The following is a 20,510-nucleotide window of genomic DNA, read 5'->3' as shown; positions in this document are numbered from 1 at the left end:
GCTTGTTTGACTTTTTTCTGTAAAATGGCCGATCTTTGACTTTTTAATGCATTTTTAAACTGTTTTAAAGGTTTTTAACATAAAATATATACGAAGCAGTGTATTTTAATGAAACACTAAAAGATATTACTAATATAACAAATGTATTTTAGAAAACTTTTTTAATAGAACACTAAAAGATATTACAACGTTATTGTATTTGAAACTTGTAATATTTGTTATAGTTTTAAACACTGTTTTGTAAAACGTAAGTCTTTTAAAAAATAATGGTTTAGGAAAACAGTTTTCTTTAATGAAAAACCCGCTTGTTTGACTTTTTTCTGTAAAATGGCCGATCTTTGACTTTTTAATGCATTTTTAAACTGTTTTAAAGGTTTTTAACATAAAATATATACGAAGCAGTGTATTTTAATGAAACACTAAAAGATATTACTAATATAACAAATCTATTTTAGAAAACTTTGTTTAATAGAACACTAAAAGATATTACAATGTTATTGTATTTGAAACTTGTAATATTTGTTATAGTTTTAAATATTGTTTTGTAAAACGTAAGTCTTTTTAAAAATGGTTTAGAAAAACAGTTTTCTTTAATGAAAAACCCACTTGTTTGACTTTTTTCTGTAAAATGTCCGATCTTTGACTTTTTAATGCATTTTTAACTGTTTTAAAGGTTTTTAACATAAAATATATATGAAGCCGTGTATTTTTAATGAAACACTAAAAGATATTACTAATATAACAAATGTGTTTTAGAAAACTTTTTTAATAGAATACTAAAAGATATTACAACGTTATTGTATTTGAAACTTGTAATATTTGTTATAGTTTTAAATATTGTTTGTACAGCTTCAAGTCTGTGTAAAAGATTATTCTTTTAATAAAAATCACTAAACCTATTTGTTTTATGTCGTCCTTAAAGATTGAAAATGTATTGTTTTTCCACCATTTTGTACATTTTTTGGTATTAATGGTTGTAGAATTGGGAGGAGCTACAAGGACGCTCCTCCTCTAATCCTGTGTGAAGAGGCGTGGGAACTTTCTATTTCCACGCCCATCTTCATCACGTGTTGTGGGAGGGATCTAAGAGGCGGAGCTTGAGTCTGGTCACAGTACAGAGGTTCGAGATGTCATTCTTGGGTTGCTTCAGGAGTGTTCGGACGTGTTTCGTTGGGCTCCCCGGAATTACATTTACACAAGTTTGAATCGGAGGACTTTTGGAATATCTCTAAAGTTTTGTATATATCTTTTGGATAAAGCGTTGCTGTTGGATATACCTTTTGGATAACCGCTGCTGTCGGATATATCTTTGGAGGTGATTAATCTTTAAACGGGATAATTTTGTTCTTCTTTCACCAACAAAACAGAACGTAAGTCAGTTTTTATGTTTTTAAGTTTTGATATCCTTTAATAATTGTTTGATGTAATGTAAATACACACTGTTTTAATATGCATTTTGATAATGTTTATTAATTATTTATTTTTACGTCTAAACAATTTAACATTTTAGTGTTTGAACAACGATAATTATTATTATAATCAATATTATTTAATACTTTTAAACTGTGTGTAATTGTGTAAAAGTACAACTTTTGATCCTAAATGTTATTTTTGTGAATGAAAATTTTTTTAAAACAGATGTTTTATTTAAAAATGGAGTAATTTACTAAATAATGTGTAAAGGGAAAGACCTGTACTGCGTTTTAATGATATAAATTGACTAAATGGTTTTAAACAATGTGTGTAAAAGGACCATTGTTTAATAAAAACTAAAAACATAACCTATATCTGTTTTCTGTCATCATTAAAGTTTGAAAATGTATTGTTTTTCCATCATTTTGAACATTATTACATTGAACAAGACAGGTGTAACAGGTGTACAACAGGTGTCCAGTTCGGTACTGGGTCGGATGGGGTTCCGTATCGTGGGGAAATTTTCCCACGATCACGTGACCAGTCCAGAAGTGGTGGTGGTGGTGAGGGGTGTTGGTGGGTGGGAAGAGGAGGGGAGACCGTGGGAATTTCCCACGGTCACGCGGTCAGACCGGAAGTGAGCGGGAGGGGTAAAAAGGGGCGGGGCTTATTTTTATGAGGGCAATAAATCACTCAAAGTGGCATAAAGTGCCCTTCATTCTCTCTCTCAACATCTAAAAGTCTCTCAACATGACCGCAGACTTGCAGCGATTTTAAAGTAGGGGTCAAAAATGAGCTTACTTTTTGAATTTGTTGTTCAGTTTTACAATGAGCTGATTCTCAAAATTTGTACTATCCAGCCTTGCTCGTCTTGGTGTAAACAGCTGCCCAGCACAACTAAAAAGGCGCTCACATGCTGCAGAGGCAGGCAAGGGTGTGTTCAGTTTAAGGCTTAACTTTTTCACCAAAGGAAATGAGTGAAGCAGTTCCATCTCTTCTGAGGCACAAGCCAAGTATCCATCCAAGTCAGATGCTCTTGTGGATGGAGCAGTCTTAATGGAAGAAAATAATCATCCTCGTCAGAGACATGCTGCGATTCGTTTTCCTGGGTGTCCTTCATGGCATCAAGATGACGCAGAATGTAATCCATTCCTATGATATACACATAATACAGAAATTAGTGATGATTGTGATAATGCTGATAGACAAACTATGTGGTCTGGACCAAGTATTGGGGTTGTCATGGATAATTTAGAAATTAAAATTAAAGCTGTTCACTTGCTACATAAGCACTGCAGCATTTAACCCTATAACCCTTGTCTTTTCTAACATAGTTTCAAAATCTGACCGTGCAAGACTAGGCAAGTAAATAAACATTGAACCAATAATTTAACTCCACACAAACTTTTTCCATATGCAGTAGTGGAACAGTAACAAATGGGATTTTAAGCGAAATGCACCCATGAGTCTAAACTGATAATAAAAAACAAAAAGCTGCATGTGTTCATGTTTTCATAGATATTGGCATAATATCAATTACATAATACATTTACAAATTGACATAATATCAATTTCATCAGGTAATCTGTATTCCAATACAAAATATCTTACCTGCTTTTATGATGTGGGCCTTGTCCGTCCATGACGTTTTGAATTTGGGAAGAAGAATTGCAGCACTGATGAGTTCTGGATCTTCCATGAACTCCCCAAAGCGCTTTTGTAGACCCCGCTGCAGAGCATGAATAAGTGGAAGACATACCTTGACTGAAGCCTCCATCTTTTTGAGCTTTGAATCAAGAAGATAGATTGTGGGAAGCAGCCACCCCATCTGAGTGTTTGTTTCTGACTGAAGGATGTTCAAGGCCATGGATACAGGCTTCATCACAATGCAGTATTCAGAGAGGTAAGAAACTTCAGCAGGATTCAGCCTATTTAATAAATAAATAAGTCAAAATCAAAAACACAAACATCTTAAAAGAATAGTTCACTTAAGATTTAAAATTGTCATTTACACACCCTCAAGTTGTATCAAACCTGTCCTGAATGAAGTTCTTTCTTCTGCTGAACACAAAGGAAGCTATTTTGAATATTGGTAAGACCATATTGATAGACCATATTGACAGTATTTTTTTTTTTTTTTGTCCAACCAATTTAAGTCAATAGGGTCCAACAACTTTTTGGTAACCGAATACTGACATTCTATAAAATATCTTATTTTATGTTCAACAGAAGACAGACATCAATACAGTTTTGAAACAACATAAGGGAGTGTGACAGTTTTAGTTAAGTGAACAATTCCTTTACTGTTCCAATTAGAACAAAGTGAGGTTGAACAAACAGACTTACATTTTAATTTTGAATGCTGCACATACATTTCGAAGGGATGCTTCTCCCTGCTCCTTTAGGATCCGCATTACCCTCTCTGCAGCATTGTACACCGAATTCCATCGTGTGTGGTTGGGCTGAATGAACTGCAGCTTACATTCTTCTTGCACAATCTCAGCACTGATGGCAGACCGGCTGGTTTTATTGTATAATGCCTGGAATTTCGCAAATGTTGAACGGGAAAGCTTCTTAAATGTCTCACTGCTGTCCTCTGCCTTGGAAGCATCCACAGTAGCCACCAAATTAAGGAGATGACACGCACAGCGCTGATGCTTGGGTAGATGATACTCCAACCCACTGTTAGTGTTTAAAATGGAACAGGTGTCCTGAACTTCGAATCCTTCTGCATCATTCTCATCATCCAGTGTCAGCAGAATCAGCCTCAGCATCAGTTAACTCTTGCTGACTCTGTTGACCATACACTCTAAAGGCTTTGATAAAATTTGATCCACTATCAGTTGTTGTTCTGACAATTTTTTCTGAGATACAGTGACATATTCCGTGTGGATGTCATCCAAGGTCCCTGCGAGCAAATCAAATGTATGTGAACCTTTCAAGCGTCTGAAGGCAATGGAAGCAGATCTTCTTTCCAGAGTAGGTTCATCAATCCAGTGTGCTGTTACCCCAATGTAACTGCGTTGTCGTGCGGTCCAACAGTCAGTAGTGGTACCTATATAGTTGACTTTTGCCAACTCAGCAATGATGTTTTTCTTTATTTTTGCGGCTGCTTCCTCAATTCTAAGCTTCACAGTTGGTCTGGACATAACAGTACAGCTAGGTTGCATTGTACAGATTAGATTTTTGAATGTAGGAAGTTCAACAACGGTAAAGGACTGAAGGCTTTCACAGACAAAATCAACAACAAGCCTGTCAACTGTGGACTGAGAAACCTGCCTGCAGGACACAGGGAAGTCTTTAATCTTCATCTGTTTCACAGCTGAATCACACCTCTGTTCTTCGGAGTTCTTTCTTTTCAAGATGCATTCATTGTACTGCTTTAATTTCATTGGATGTTTTCTCTGTAAAAAGAATACACTTCAAAATTGAGTAACTCACAATTTTCATTTTTGTGTGCAATTAAAAAAAACTTGATTTAAACATAAATCTGATGTTTTATGAAAGGGAGTAAATCACCATTGGAGAAAATGTTACATGAAAATAATATCCACATCAATAAGTAAACAGAAAGGAGGTTAATGCATTTATATGCTAAACGAAATTGATGTAAGGGACAAAAAAAATCTAGCAGTGATGACAGGTTAATGCCTAATGAACTTGGAAGCCTGGTGAACAAACTAAATTAAAGTTTTTCCGTATGCATGACATCGCAAGCTCGTGCAGTGCTAACAGAATACATTTGTTCGTGTGTGTTAGAAAATATAACATTCTGCAGTTTATTTTTAGTAATTGTTTAGGCAAGTTCATGATTTTCAGTCATCATACAGTAACCAGCAACAATTATAAAGCGTGCGTGCCTTTACTCTAGGCTGGTTGCTATCATGGTTGCTGTGATCGCGTCATCAAAAACAGCATGTAACGTTATTGTCTGGTAAAATTTATTCGATCTGTGTAGATCATCACAGAACTTTTTTTTTTGCTATCTTTGGCAGAATGATTTTGGTTGTCAAACATTCACACTCATGATAAATACCATAAAACATGAGCAAAATTGCGCATTATATGATGAATTTTATTATACAAAATTATACTTAAAAGATATTCGAAACTTACCTCAATGTGTTTTTTCAAATTGGACGTAGAACTCTTGAACGCCGAGATTTCAACTGGCTTAGGCAAGCAAAGTTGGCATGACATAATGATACAATTGCCCTTCTTCGTCTTCACTTGAAACAGCTCTTTCAGGTATGGCCAAGGATGTTGAAGTGCTGAATTTGAGCTGTCGCATGCTGACGAATCCACCACCACTCTTCCTCCCTCCGGCTCTTCCTCCATGATTAAAATAAATTGGCGCCAGGTGTCTCGAAGTCTGTTGATGCTGGTTTGAATGCAAGTTTTCCGCGCGCGCGATTTGATTTGACGGGAATCACGCATGGAGTCACATGACTTATAAAATAAATAAATATTAATATAAATGTAGCGACGGCAGGTTCAGGGAAAATAGCGCAGTAAAAGTACCGATACTGCACTTAAAATTTACTCAAGTAAAAGTAAAAGTACACTATTTTTAAACTACTTAAAAAAGTACAATTCCTTAAAAAAACTACTCAATTACAGTAACGAGAGTATTTGTAATTCGTTACTTTACACCACTGCACCTTATTCACATCTCACCAGCGCACATGGATCGGTGTTCGTAGATCGACTGGTAGAGACTATTTTTCAAAGATGGCTTCTTCCTGTATTCGCGAAGTTGACTGTGTGTATAAAATATCTTCTTATTAAACTGTTTGGACAAAGTTCTCAATGCTTCGGTTTGAATGTAGGGACCCTTATTATGCTACCGTGTTTGTGTGGGGCTATTTGGAGCCTTGTTAGTGGTAATAACAAGCGATTTTTATTTGTCATTACTCTATGCCCTATATACTAGCGTTATACTAGCGTTATAGGCTAAACTGTTTTTAGAGATAAAACTATTTACATTCGGCAATCATGAAAACAAATCTCAGATAATGGTTGACTAGGTAACAATGTGTAATTAGACCAAAAGTTAATTTTGCGCCGGAGTTGTCCTTTAAAGCGATAGTTCACTTTGAAATTAATTTTTGATATGTTTTAGCTTACCTCAAGGGCATCCAAGATGTAGGCATCTTTGTTTCCACAGTTTTTTCAATTTTGACATTTTTCAATCAAACCGTTGTTGTCTATCAATCATACACTGGAGGCAAAGGGGTCCACCAAAAAGCATGCACAGAGAAGGCAAAATTGGTAACACTTTACAATAAGGGTGCACTAATATGCATTAATTCATGCTTAACTAATACACAGACAATAATGAGTTAATGTATAACTAATAAGGAACTAAACCATTAATTAACGATTACTGCATCAGCAACTAATAAAGAGTCTATATGATTAATAGATTAAGTAATACACAAATTGCTATTAATTCAATGTGTCATTGTGTATTAATTCCTTAATAACATATTTTATTTACTAATAGTGTAAATTAATGTGTTAATTACCACAATTAGTCAAAGCTATGCACTTCAACTTCCAGTTGTCTGCTTTAATTAATCATTAGCTAATGATTTGCAAAGGTATCATTATCTTATGACTTTACTTGTTGAGGCACATCATTATTAACTAGTCATTTAGTAATTGTAGTAATTTTCACATGAATTTGCACTAACAATTGAGTAAGTAATCATGTATTAATGCATATTAGTGTACCTGTCATATTATCTGGAAGTTGAAATACAAGGCTTTGGCTCATTCTGGTAATTAACATATTAAATAACACTATTAGTTAAAAAAATGAGTTATTATGGAATTAATCCACAATTACATATTTAATTAAAAACAGTTCATGTATGAACTAATACATTAACCTTACAGACTCTTAATTAGTTCCTAATGTGGTAATCATTAATGAATAGCTTAGATAATCATTACTTACACATTAATTCAGTATTATCTGTGCATTAGTTAAGCATGAATTAATGCTTATTAGTGCACCCTTATTGTAAAGTGTTACCTCAAAATTAAACATGATTTAATGACTCGTAAATGTAAGTACACATTGATGGCCTAAGACACGAAACGAGCGGTTTGTGTGAGAAAACGAACAGTATTTATATCATTTTTAACTTGTGTAATCAAAGTGATCTGAATCAGTTGTGCAATGTCCAATAGAACCGAACTGAATCAGTTCAATGTTACGCCGGAAGTGATCGCTTGCGTGTGACGTCGCTCAATATTTACACGGAGATTTCGGAAGTTTTACCTTTTACTAAACATATTTAGATATACCGAAATTGTCTTCCATTGTGGTTTCCCGTATATGTAAATATGTTTAGTGAAAGGTAAAACTTCCGAAATCTCTGTATAAACAAAGAGTGACGTAGGCGCGCAAGCGATCATTTCCAGCGCATGTGCAGACCGAAGCGCCCGTGCCGTCAGATCATTTTGTCATGGCTATGATTACAAGAGGTAAAACGATATAAATACTGTTCGTTTTCTCACACAAACCACTCGTTTCGTGTCTTAGGCCATCAATGTGTACTTACATGTACGAGTCATTAAATCATGTTTAATTTTGACTTCTCTGTGCATGCTCTTTGAGTTGAACCGATTAAGGACCCCCTTCACCTCCAGTGTATGACTGATAGACAACACCGGTTCGACCAAAAAATGTCAAAATTGAAATTGCTGTGGAAACAATGACACCTACATCTTGGATCCCCTTGAGGTAAGCTAAAACATATCAAAAATTAATTTCAAAGTGAACTATCCCTTTAAACACTGTGCTGTTAAAACAGTATTACAAAACACTAACACTGAGTATCGATTCAACCATGAAAATTGAAATACTGCAATAAAACAGTATTACAAAGCGCTAACACTGAATATGAAATGTAGCTCAACAGTAGCAAATGTAAACATTTTAGACAATTCAAGGCTAAGTCTTTAAAATTCAAATTTCACTAAACAATACCCATTAACATCCTAACAAACAACATCATTATGCCAAAGGAACCCACCAACAGTAAAATCATCTAAAACTCCCTAAATAGCAAGTAGCTTATTCTTTAGGGACTGGACTCTGTTGGTGCACTTTTCTCCAAATCTGACAAAGATGTTCTGCACTGCCTCAAATGTGCATTTTAGTCCTTTTGAATACTCAATGTTCAGCGCATACTGTAGAGAAGTCCAAAGAGTACCATGAAAGCAGTAGAAAGTCAGGTAGGTCCTCCATGACGACAGTTTCCTCAAGAATGATGGCGAAGTTTAGACATGTCTTTGTTGTCTGTGAGATATCCTCCTCCATGACTTCAAGGATGCACAATTTCACACCTCTTGTGTAGGTTTCTTTCAAATCAGTGTCCTAAGAAAGATATCAATTTCATTAAAAAAAATGATTGTGCATATGTACAAAAAAAAAAAAAAAAAAAAAAAAACAAAGCTCAAACTCTTGCAAACAAAACATGGTGTCACGGGGTGGGTGCAGGCAGACGATCAGGCAGAGTCCAAAAAGCTCCAATACAACAGGTTTAATCATAAATAAACAGGATACAGGCAGGCGGAACACAGGGTAACATTCACATTGACCGACAAAGACTGACTGACAGAGGGAGAACTAAATACAAGCAGGAATCAAACTAAACGAGGTGCAAACAGGTGAGAATGATGATGACAGGACGAGGAACAGGTGGCTGATTGGGGAGTGAGTCCGGGAGTAGAAACAAAAGGATCCGGGGAAGTGTGGTGCAGATGACGGGACACACTGGTGAGGACAACAGACTGTGACATTACTCCCCCCTCCCGGAAGGCGTGGCCTCACACCGTAACATTAATGGGGAGGGGGGGTGGGCGCCCTGGAGGCTGTGGAGGGCGTGGTCAGGAGGGAGAAGCCCCCCAGGGCGGAGCAGGCTGAGGGCGAGACCAGGGCGGAGCAGGCTGAGGGCGTGGCCAGGGCGGAGCAGGCTGAGGGCGTGGCCAGGGCAGAGCAGGCTGAGGGCGTGGCCAGGGCGGAGCAGGCTGAGGGCGAGACCAGGGCGGAGCAGGCTGAGGGCGAGACCAGGGCGGAGCAGATGGGAGAGGAGACCAGGGTGAAGCTGAGGGACAGATGACATATGGTGCTGAGGAGGGACCGAGGGACCATGGTGACACCGCAGGCTCAGGTGACGGAAGTGACGACAGGGGCACAGAGGGACACGGTGAGGTCAGAGGGAGTGAGGGCTGACGGGTGACTGGAGGGAGTGAGGAGTCCGACAGAACTGGGGGGGTGACATGACGGGGCGGAGCCAGAGGAAGGAAGTCCCAAGGTGAAGGGAGGATGACGAGGGAGCGAAGGGAGTCCGGAGGGTCGAGGGAGCCTGGCCGAGCTGGTGGACTGAGGGGCCATGGAGGAGCTGAGGGAGGTAGGAGCCACGGGGAAGCCGATGGGACCGGGGGCCGAGGAAGTGTCTCTGTGGAGGAGGTGGGAGGCGAAAACCGGGGATACACAGACCAGGCTGGTTTCGGGGAGCTGAAGGGCAGGAGAGCAGAGGGAGGACAGATGAGAGGAGGCGGGAGAGGGAGGCTGGGTGGGATCCTGGTCTCTGGCTGGGCGGTCTGGACGGTCTCTGGCTGGACGGTCTGGACGGTCTCTGGCCGGACGGTCTGGGCGGTCACTGGCTGGACGGTCTGGACGGTCTCTGGCTGGACGGTCTGGACGGTCTCTGGCTGGACGGTCTGGACGGTCTCTGGCTGGACGGTCTGGGCGGTCACTGGCTGGACGGTCTGGACGGTCTCTGGCTGGACGGTCTGGACGGTCTCTGGCTGGACGGTCTGGACGGTCTCCGGCTGGACGGTCTGGACGGTCCTTGGCTGGACGGTCTGGACGATCTCTGGTGCGGGCTGGACGGGGCTGGACGGAACCAGCGAAGAGGAGAGCTTGGGCTCGGCGGGGCTGGACGGAACCAGCGGAGAGTAGAGCTCGGCGAGGCGAGGCTGGACGGAACCAGCGGAGAGGAGAGCTCGGCGAGGCTGGACGGAACCAGCGGAGAAGAGAGCTCGGGCACGGCGAGGCTGGACGGAACCAGCGGAGAAGAGAGCTCGGGCACGGCGAGGCTGGACGGAACCAGCGGAGAGGAGAGCTCGAGCTCGGCGGGGCTGGACGGAACCAGCGGAGAGGAGAGCTCGAGCTTTGCAGGGCTGACGGTGAGCGCAGGCTTTCGAGGGACCAGAATCAAGCGGGGCCGCCGAATCGGGTAGAGAATCCCCCGAAAAGCCACTGCGGTCATGTTGCAGTTGGGTCGGTCAATCTGTCACGGGGTGGGTGCAGGCAGACGATCAGGCAGAGTCCAAAAAGCTCCAATACAACAGGTTTAATCATAAATAAACAGGATACAGGCAGGCGGAACACAGGGTAACATTCACATTGACCGACAAAGACTGACTGACAGAGGGAGAACTAAATACAAGCAGGAATCAAACTAAACGAGGTGCAAACAGGTGAGAATGATGATGACAGGACGAGGAACAGGTGGCTGATTGGGGAGTGAGTCCGGGAGTAGAAACAAAAGGATCCGGGGAAGTGTGGTGCAGATGACGGGACACACTGGTGAGGACGACAGACTGTGACACATGGCACTCTGACAAGCAGGACAAGGATAAGAGCCATGTGATCAAGCTCACCTGCCTCGTTACTCACAAAAAGAGGTCCAGATGAATAAAAGGAAGAGCGAGAACAGTGCAAGATGAGTGAAGACTAGGCCTGGATTATTTATGTTACGTTTTATTTATGCGTCTCTTGACGAGTCCCTCACAGAGGACTGCCGCTCAAACATAAACAAAACGTAAAGTAAATAGTCTAAGCCTGGTCTTCTTACATCCTTCACTGTCGTCGCTCCTCCTTTCATCAATCCAAAGCTCTTCTGTGAGACACTCGAAACCGGTGCTGCATGCAGGTGAATCTCCTTATCAACCATGTCACCGGCCTTGCACCATTCTCACGGCTCTCAGCCTCGTACTGCTTGCCACAGGCACAGTATGTGTTAACCTGATGTAAATACTTTTTACAACAAGCCACATGGAAACTGTCAGCACATTTATTAAATATAACCACAAATTTCATAAAATAGCAGTTTTAAATGAAAATATGACATGAAAAAAAAAACTTACCAGACAAGTCTTTGATATTGCATCATGCTCCTTGAGGTACAAGAGGAGTCCCCGTAAAGCTGTAGCGTGTCTGTGTGATAAGATATCTATTGTCTAGAGAGAGATAAATTATTTTAATTATGGTTTACTTCTGCACGAATCCTTAAAGATCGTTTAAAGAGACTTAGAAAAGAGTGTCACTGAAAATGTATTAGGGATGGGCAAAGGGTCAGAAATGAAGGGGGCTCAGGGCAAAATAATCTACAAAAACTGACAACAAAAATGTAATCTATGATAATCACATAGGTCACATTTAAATGTAGCTTGCACAGTTGTTTTATCAGAATTTGTGTGGACCCTATATAAATGTGTTTTCAACGCACCTGGTGTTTTGAAAGAGCAGACACACTCAGGGTACAGGCACAACAATGGTTCACGTCGGCCTGGGCGCCAGTGCTTTAGCCTGCAGTGTCTCAGCAGCAGATTTTGACTGGCACAACTGTATTTGCAGTATCTAAACTGCATGAAGTTTCCTCTCAAGGTAGATCTGTTTAAGAAAAAAAAACACAAACGTGAATGATCAGTTCCCGTTCAGGGAACTTCGAGCTGCGTGTAATCACAATGGGAACGCCCCTGCGTGAGTGCGTATGAAGCACGTATGAAATCAGTCCAATGGCGAGAAGGAACGTCATAGGCGGGGTGACGTATTGACCAGGAAACTATAAAGCACACCACAAACACAAGCGCGACAGCTTCTGAAGTCTTCAGCAAGCGCTCTCTGTGTGATATCTATATCAGTCTGTGTCCATTTGGTGTTTTGTCTGTCCTTAGTGATTGCTAGGCAGGAGTTTTTCACAATATAAAAACTAAAAAGGCACTATTATGGCGAGCGAGCAGCAGTTTAGGAAGTGTGTTCCTCCCTGCCCACGATACATCACGGGTGGGGATACACACGACCTGTGTGTTGCTTGTCTGGGAGTGCACCATGCCCAGTCAGCTCTCGAGGGGGCTGGCTGTGAGCATTGCAAGCGTCTGCCCATGAGGATGCTCCGCTCCCGCCGGGCTCTCTTTGAGGAGAGTGGCTCGGTTCGCGTTCCCCGCGGTTCGGGTCCTGCTGTTGCCAAGGCACAGCGAAGGCTCGCATCGTGGGGTTCGCAGATGGATCTGTCAGCGGGGATGGAGACGAGCTCCGAAGGGACTCTATCTCTGCCCTTACCTGACAGATCCGGCGCCTCTGATCGAGCGGGGGTCCGCGTTGCGGTTTCTCCCGCTCGGGACGAGGCGCCGTCACTGCAGCTATCCAGCTCCGAGGAGTGTGGACACTATGGAGACAGGGGACTCGCCATCCCAGTCTCCAGCAAATGAGGAGCTTATGGAAGTTCTAACTCGTGCGGTACAGAAGTTGAGCATCGAGTGGCCAGCAGAGAAACGTGAATCGAAAGTAAAAAGTAAATTAGACGAGCGTTTTCTCTCATCTCATTCAGTTCTTCCACGCCGGCAGTTACCATTCTTCCCAGATCTACACACTGAGGTGTCGAGATCTTGGAACAGACCAGTTTCTGCTAGAATATTTACCCAGCAAACATCATTATACTCTAACGTCACTGGGGCGAAAAGTAAGGGGTACGGGACGGTGCAGAGGATGGAGGAAGTGTTGGCGAGCCACATTTCTCCTGATACGGCATCGTCTTTTAAAGTGCCGGCGCTGCCCACCAAGCCGCTTCGAAACACCTCGGTGCTGGTGGGCAAAGCTTATTCGGTGGCGGGACAGGCAGCCTCATGTCTTCACACTATGGCTATTCTTCAGGCTTACCAGGCAGATTTACTGAAGGAAGTTAGTGAAGGGGAAGTTATTAGCCCGGACACCATGGGAGAGCTACGTAAAGCAGCTGATATTTCTCTCCGTGCCACCAAGGAGACGGCCAGATCAATCGGCCGCTCTATGACAGCCTTGGTGGCCACGGAGAGGCATCTTTGGCTTAATTTGTCAAATATGAAAGAGAAAGACAAAGCTTTCCTTCTGGGTGTGCTGCTGTCTGCCGTTGGCCTCTTCGGTGACTCTGTAAATTCAGTCATCAAAAGGTTTCAGGAGGCAAAAAAGCAGGCAGCGGCGCTCCAGAAGTGTATCCCCCTCTGGGTGCATGTCTCCGGGGCTGCTGGGCGAGAGCAGCCCCGCCCGTCGCCTAGCTCCGTGCATAGAGCGCAACAGAAGAAGAGCGTCGCGTCTCGCGCTCCGCCTCAGCAGAACTGGGTTGAGACGCGGCGCTCTCAGGCGAGGTCTTCCCGGGACAAAACTGATCTGAGGACAGTTATTGTTGCCAGGAAGGCCTCGTCGAAGAAGCCCTGACGTCAGGGGTGCTGTCAGGGTGCTGAGGGTGGTCCCCACCGCGGAAGAGAGGTGTTCACCGCTGTATACAGTGTCCGCTCTTTCGCGGCGCCCTCGGCGGACCGGTCTACTAACCCAGTGGGGGCGTGGTCGGTCCCGGCGAGTGTTTTCCCGAGGGACGCTCGCCGACACAGAGGAGCAGTTTACAACATCCAGAGTCCAGTCTCGAGAGACTGGTACCCTTAGTAGAATTTTTGGCGGAATGGAAAAGTCTTCCAAATGTGTCTCAATGGGTCCTGCAGAATATCGAGCTAGGGTACGCGATCCAGTTCAGGTCGCGCCCGCCTCGCTTTCGGGGGGTTTTACCCACAGTGGTGGTCCCCGAGCAGGCTCTGGTTATGGAACAGGAGGTGAAAACGTTGTTACTGAAGGGGGCGATAGAACGAGTTCTTCCTCCCGACAGAGAGTCAGGTTATTACAGCCGATATTTCATCGTTCCAAAGAAGGATGGGGGGTTACGTCCGATTTTAGATCTGCGTCTGTTGAATCGCTCTGTGGGGAAGCTCAAGTTCAAAATGCTTACTCTCAAACAAATCGTGTCACAAATCAGATCCGAGGACTGGTTTGTCACGATAGATCTAAAAGACGCTTACTTCCACATCTCCATCCTTCCGCAACATCGGAAGTTCCTGAGGTTCGCTTTTGGGGGCGAAGCGTACCAATATCGGGTTCTTCCGTTCGGTCTAGCTCTGTCTCCTCGAACCTTCACGAAATGCATGGACGCGGCTCTGGCTCCGCTGCGGCTCCAGGGCATTCGTATTTTGAATTATATCGACGATTGGTTGATTCTAGCTCAATCGGAGCATCAGGCGATTCGGCATCGAGATGTCGTCCTCGCCCATATAAGAAGGTTGGGGTTGAGACTCAACGCCAAGAAAAGTGTGCTTTCTCCGGTTCAGAGGACCACTTTTTTGGGCGTCGTTTGGGATTCAACGACAATGCAGGCTCATCTGTCTTCTGCCCGTATAGCAGCGATTCTCGCAGCTGTCAGGCAAGCGAAGCTAGGCCAGTCACTCACGGTCAAGGATTATCAGAGAATTCTGGGTCTATTAGCGGCAGCGTCCAACGTTATTCCCCGTGGCCTGCTGCATATGAGACCGCTACAGTGGTGGCTCAGAACCAAAGGGTTTTCCCCGAGGGGAAACCCGTTTCGCATGATCAGGGTCACGCGATGCTGCCTCCGTGCCCTGGCTATGTGGAAAGAGTCTTGGTTCCTATCCCTGGGACCGGTGCTGGGAGCTCCGTGTCGTCGTGTGACTTTAACAACGGATGCCTCCCTCACAGGCTGGGGGGCGATCATGAGAGGTCGCTCAGCCCGGGGTCTGTGGCAGGACCATCTTCGTCACCTGCATATAAATTGCTTGGAGATGTTGGCGGTGTTTCAGGCTCTGAAACACTTCTTGCCAGACCTGAGGGGCCACCATGTGCTCGTCCAGTCAGACAACACATCGGTGGTCTCTTATATAAATCATCAGGGGGGCCTGCGCTCTCGCCCTCTGTACAAACTGGCTCGCCAGATCCTTTTGTGGTCCCAGGGGAAACTTCTCTCTTTAAGAGCTATGTATATTCCAGGTTATCTGAATCAGGGAGCAGACTTCCTGTCGAGGCAGGGGCCGAGGCCTGGGGAGTGGAGACTCCACCCCGAGGTGGTGGGGCTCCTATGGAATCATTTCGGTCGTGCCGAGGTAGACCTCTTTGCTTCCAGCGAGAATTCACAGTGTCCGCTGTGGTTCGCTCTAAGTCCACCAGCCCCGTTGGGGGTGGATGCGATGGTGCAGGAGTGGCCGAGGTCACCCCTGTACGCTTTTCCCCCGATTGCTCTGCTCCCAGGAGTTCTGGAGAGGGTTCGCCGGGACAGGGTCAGTCTACTGTTAATAGCCCCGTACTGGCCGGCCTGAGTGTGGTTTTCGGACCTTGTCTCTCTCCTGGACGGGTCTCCGTTGGAGATTCCGGTCAGGGGGGACCTTCTCTCCCAGGCGTGCGGGTCGATACTGCACCCCCGCCCAGATCTCTGGAGACTATGGGCCTGGCCTCTGAGGGGGCCCAGCTCATAGGGTCAGGCCTCTCGACTGAGGTCGTAGAGACCATTCTCCAGTCCAGAGCTCCATCCACGAGGAAATTATATGCCTTGAGGTGGAAAATGTTCACCTCTTGGTGTAGAGAGCGCCAGTTGGACCCAGTTAACGGCCCGGTGTCGGCGGTGCTGGAATTCCTTCAGGAGCGTTTCTCCACAGGGTTATCCCACTCCACACTGAAGGTGTATGTGGCGGCGTTGTCAGCTTACCATGTCCCTTTGAGTGGAGTTTCTCTCGGGAGAAACCCACTGGTAAGCCGTTTCCTGTGTGGTATTTTGAGGCTGAGGCCAGCAGTGCGCACAAGGGTACCGACATGGGACCTGGCGGTTGTTCTGGAGGGGCTCTGCCAGGCACCGTTTGAGCCCATTGAAGATGTCCCTGAGAAATTTGTCACCTTAAACACCATTTTCCTCCTAGCAATCTCTTCCCTGAAGAGGATAGGAGATATTCAGGCTCTGTCGGTTTCTCCCTCGTGCATTGAGTTTGCTCCCGGTATGGCGAAGGCCTTTCTCCTCCCTAAACCGGGATACGTCCCTAAGGTCCCGACAAACGTTGTCAGGCCTATCATCCTGCAGGCCTTCTGTCCTCCTCCGTTCCGGACTTCAGACCAGGAGAGGTTAAATCTGCTCTGCCCTGTGAGGGCCCTGGATGCCTACGTCCACAGAGCTGCCCTGTGGAGAAAGTCTGAGCAGCTGTTCGTCTGCTTTGGACCTCTTAATAGAGGTTGTCCGGCATCAAAGCAGAGGTTGAGTAAGAGGGTGGTCGAGGCCATCTCACTTGCTTACGAGTCGGCAGGTCAGCCTTCCCCCTTGGCTGTCTGTCCCCCATTCTACTCGGGGTATGGCTGCCTCTAAGGCGTTTGTGTCAGGAGTTCCTATTGGTGACATTTGTGATGCAGCGGGGTGGTCCTCCCCGCACACATTTGTGAAATTTTACCATCTTGACTTTAGCTCCACCCCGGGAGCTCAGGTGCTTTCATCGGTATGTGCTCCGTGATCTCACACTACGGGCACCTGCTCGCATGGCGGCGTTGGTATTAACGTTCCCATTGCGATTACACGCAGCTCGAAGTTCCCTGAACGGGAACGTCTCTGGTTACGTATGTAACCTTAGTTCCCTGAAGGGAACGAGACGCTGCGTATCCACGCCATACTCCCAGCATGCCCGTGAGCACTCGCGCTTGTGTTTGTGGTGTGCTTTATAGTTTCCTGGTCGATACGTCACCCCGCCTATGACGTTCCTTCTCGCCATTGGACTGATTTCATACGTGCTTCATACGCACTCACGCAGGGGCGTTCCCATTGCGATTACACGCAGCGTCTCGTTCCCTTCAGGGAACTAAGGTTACATACGTAACCAGAGACGTTTCATGAAAGGCAAATTAATGAATGAACAATGAATTTACACTGCAAAAAAATGCTTTTCTTTTATTATAAATTAATATATGTGTCTTGTTTCCAGTCCAAATATCTAAAAAGTCTTAAATCAAGATGCATTTACTAGATGAGTAAAATACTAGTAGAATAAAAGTAGAAAGCAAAAAATAAGTGAGTTTTTGCTTAAAAAAAGCTAGATTATCCAATAAGAAAAATAAATTAATTCAAACAAAAACAAGAATATTTTTCCTATTCCATTGGCATACAATTTAGTTTTTTTTTTTTTTTCCATAATAGGGCACCTATTATGGAAAATTCACTTTTACATGGTGTTTGAACATAAATGTGTGTTGGCAGTGTGTGAGCAAAACCACCCTAGAACAATAAAAATCCACCCAGTGGTTTTTTTTACAATCTCAATAATTCATATCCACTGTCTCAGAACGAGCTGTTCTGAGATTCAGCTCTTTGTGACGTAGAAAGTGAGAAAGGGGTTTGATTGACAGTGTGGTTGTGGCATAGACCCCGCCCTCTGTGATCTGTACACACCATCCTCCATTGTTTCAATGACAGCCGGTAATATCTCTTGGAGACATAAATGTTCTGTCGTGGGTTAATCCTGTTGTTGTGGCTTAAAAGTTAATCCTCAAGTGTGGATCGTCGCCTACTGTTTGCGATCCACCGACACATCCAGTAACAGTAAGTGTATTTTAGGAATTTTGAGAAAATAACTTAGTCTGTTCAGTCAATGTCAGCTAATTCAACAACAAATGCGTCTAAAGTTGTTGTCGTCGTCGTCGTCCTAGGATGTCTGTTTATATAATTTAAACCTTGTTTGTATAGTGTGTAACCGTACGTTTATAAATATATATATATATTTAAAGATATTGTATTAAAAACTGCATATTGCTATGTGGGGAGAAGATGCGGCTAACTTACAGGACAACAACATGTTGTTGTCCTGTAAGTTAGCCGCATCTTCTCCCCACATAGCAATTTTTTTCTGGCCCAGCTCCAGCCCACACAATCACTTTTCCCTTGGCCCAAATACCGCAAAGAATGACGGTAATGAAGTGGCCCAGAACTGGATTATAGACAAGGGTCACACATGGGCCATAACTGGCCCGAATCTCAGCCAGTTAATCACCCTTAACTGGCCCTGAACTGGGCCAAAACAGGTTTTATTATTTGTACCAATTCTCAGCCATAAGTTAACCATATCGACACCACCCTTTAACCAGCAACCCCAAAACTTGAGCCATAAGCCTAATCTTACCCAAACCATATGAACCCAATCCTCGGCCCAAGTACCGCAAAGAATGACAGCGCTGAGGTGGCCCAGAACTGGATTAAAGACAAGGGTCACACATGGGCCATAACTGGCCCGAATCTTTGCCAGTTAATCACCCTTAACTAGCCCTGAATTGGGCCAAAACAGGTTTTATTATTGGTACCAATTCTCAGCCATACGTTAACCATATCGACACCACCCTTTAACCAGAAACCCCAAAACTGAGCCATAACCCAGCCTAATCTTACCGAAACCATGTGAACCCAATCCTCGGCCCAAGTACCGCAAAGAATGACGGCGCTGAAGTGGCCCAGAACTGGATTAAAGACAATGGTCACACATGGGCCATAACTGGCCAGAATCTCAGCCAGTTAATCACCCTTAACTGGCCCTGAACTGGGCCAAAACTGGTTTTATTATTGGTACCAATTCTAAGTTAACCGTTTCAACACCACCCTTTCAAACCCCCAAACTGAACCATATCCCAGCCTAACCTTACCCAAACCATGTGAACAAATAAGTCACAGAAACATTCTATATTTTATTCAATTTACCAGCCATACCAACAGTCTGTCAAGTTTTCTTGCCCAACCAGTCCTGTAAAAAAAAAAAAAAATTAAATTAAATTAACATTGAAAATGCATCAATTATTCCAGATTTACCAATATAGGATACTAATGTAGCTCTAAAACTCATTTGTATTAATCATCTTGTTAGATCATGGAAAGTGCGTGCCTTAGGCCAGAGTCTCAACTCCTTATAGTCTTTAGAAATAAAATAACATCCACTCAAACAAACAGACAGGAATGGGGGAGCAACTTACATATCATCAATAATTAAACAATATGAAAGGAGGGGAAAAAGACAACTTTATAGAGTCATTCATTCCTTATAATGCCCAATATGTTGGAAGAAAAACATTGCCATGCGTCAATGGTTAGCCCCTGGTTCAGTTTTGGCCAAATGAAAAGTTGCCAATTGTTTATTGCGTTTAAATTAACCTCTAAACATTACCCAGGTTGAGAACTATTGTTTTAGACAAAAAATAAAAATTATGTGATCAATTTCATTCTTTCAATTTAGATATTTTAATAGTACAGTATTATTATTTTCTCAATCGCCTACGAATATAGCATACATGGGAATGAAATGACTAGCAATATGACAAGCAAAAATAAATAAGCAGTCTGTGATCACAAATAAAAAAACATGAAGCATGTCCTTTTCATGTGAAACAAGCCACGATTAGATTTAGATATCATACAATTATACAACCACTGAATCACTTTCAGCTTTATAAGTCAATTGCGGTTGCTGGATTTGCTGTGATCTTCCTATAATTTTAAAAGCATTAACATTACATTGTTTTGCACACATGAAGCACCACGCCAAGCCTCGGACGTTCCGCAGGGCCGGTCTATCGCACATGATCGCACCCCGTTCGCGTCTGTATAGGCATTCTCATGTTCAGGGGCAACTGAATCAGCTACCAGGCAAAAGTTCACTTCAATAAAGAAAAAAGTCAAGTCAAGTCAAGTCACATTTATTTATATAGCGCTTTTCACAATACAGATTGTATCAAAGCAGCTTCACAGTGATAACATGTAAGTAACACAACACAGATCAACAACATTGCTAAACACTAAATAAATAACCCCAACTGAGCAAGCTCAAAGCAAGCCAAAAGCAAGGCGACAGTGGCAAGGAACCAAACTCCATCAGATTGGATGGAGAAAAAACCTTGGGAGAACCCAGGCTCAGTCGGGGGCCAGTTCTCCTCTGGCTTACATTCATATTGTTTAAATATAAATATTAAATAT

The 20,510-nt window shown here is 43.6% G+C and overlaps 1 long non-coding RNA gene and 1 pseudogene across 1 annotated transcript in view; both read right to left on the bottom strand.

Annotated features, from left to right (window-relative positions):
- Positions 1-2,143: 2,143 nt before the first annotated feature.
- LOC120484120 (zinc finger BED domain-containing protein 4-like) lies at positions 2,144-5,751 on the bottom strand (annotated as a pseudogene).
- A 2,875-nt stretch (positions 5,752-8,626) lies between these two features.
- LOC120474929 (uncharacterized) overlaps positions 8,627-20,510 on the bottom strand; it is a 31,328-nt gene continuing 19,444 nt past the window's right edge. The window contains exons 2-3 of the long non-coding RNA XR_016149647.1: positions 11,946-12,109; positions 8,627-8,803 (exon numbers count right to left, since the gene is read on the bottom strand). This is a non-coding gene — a long non-coding RNA (uncharacterized LOC120474929). The remainder of the gene's footprint in view (positions 8,804-11,945; positions 12,110-20,510) is intronic.

Source organism: Pimephales promelas, chromosome 23, assembly GCF_988280905.1.
Source record: "Pimephales promelas chromosome 23, fPimPro1.hap1.1, whole genome shotgun sequence".
NCBI classification, from domain to species: Eukaryota; Metazoa; Chordata; class Actinopteri; order Cypriniformes; family Leuciscidae; genus Pimephales; species Pimephales promelas.
The sequence above is the reverse complement of the archived record's forward strand: the minus strand, read 5'-3'. Positions and strand labels throughout refer to the sequence as shown.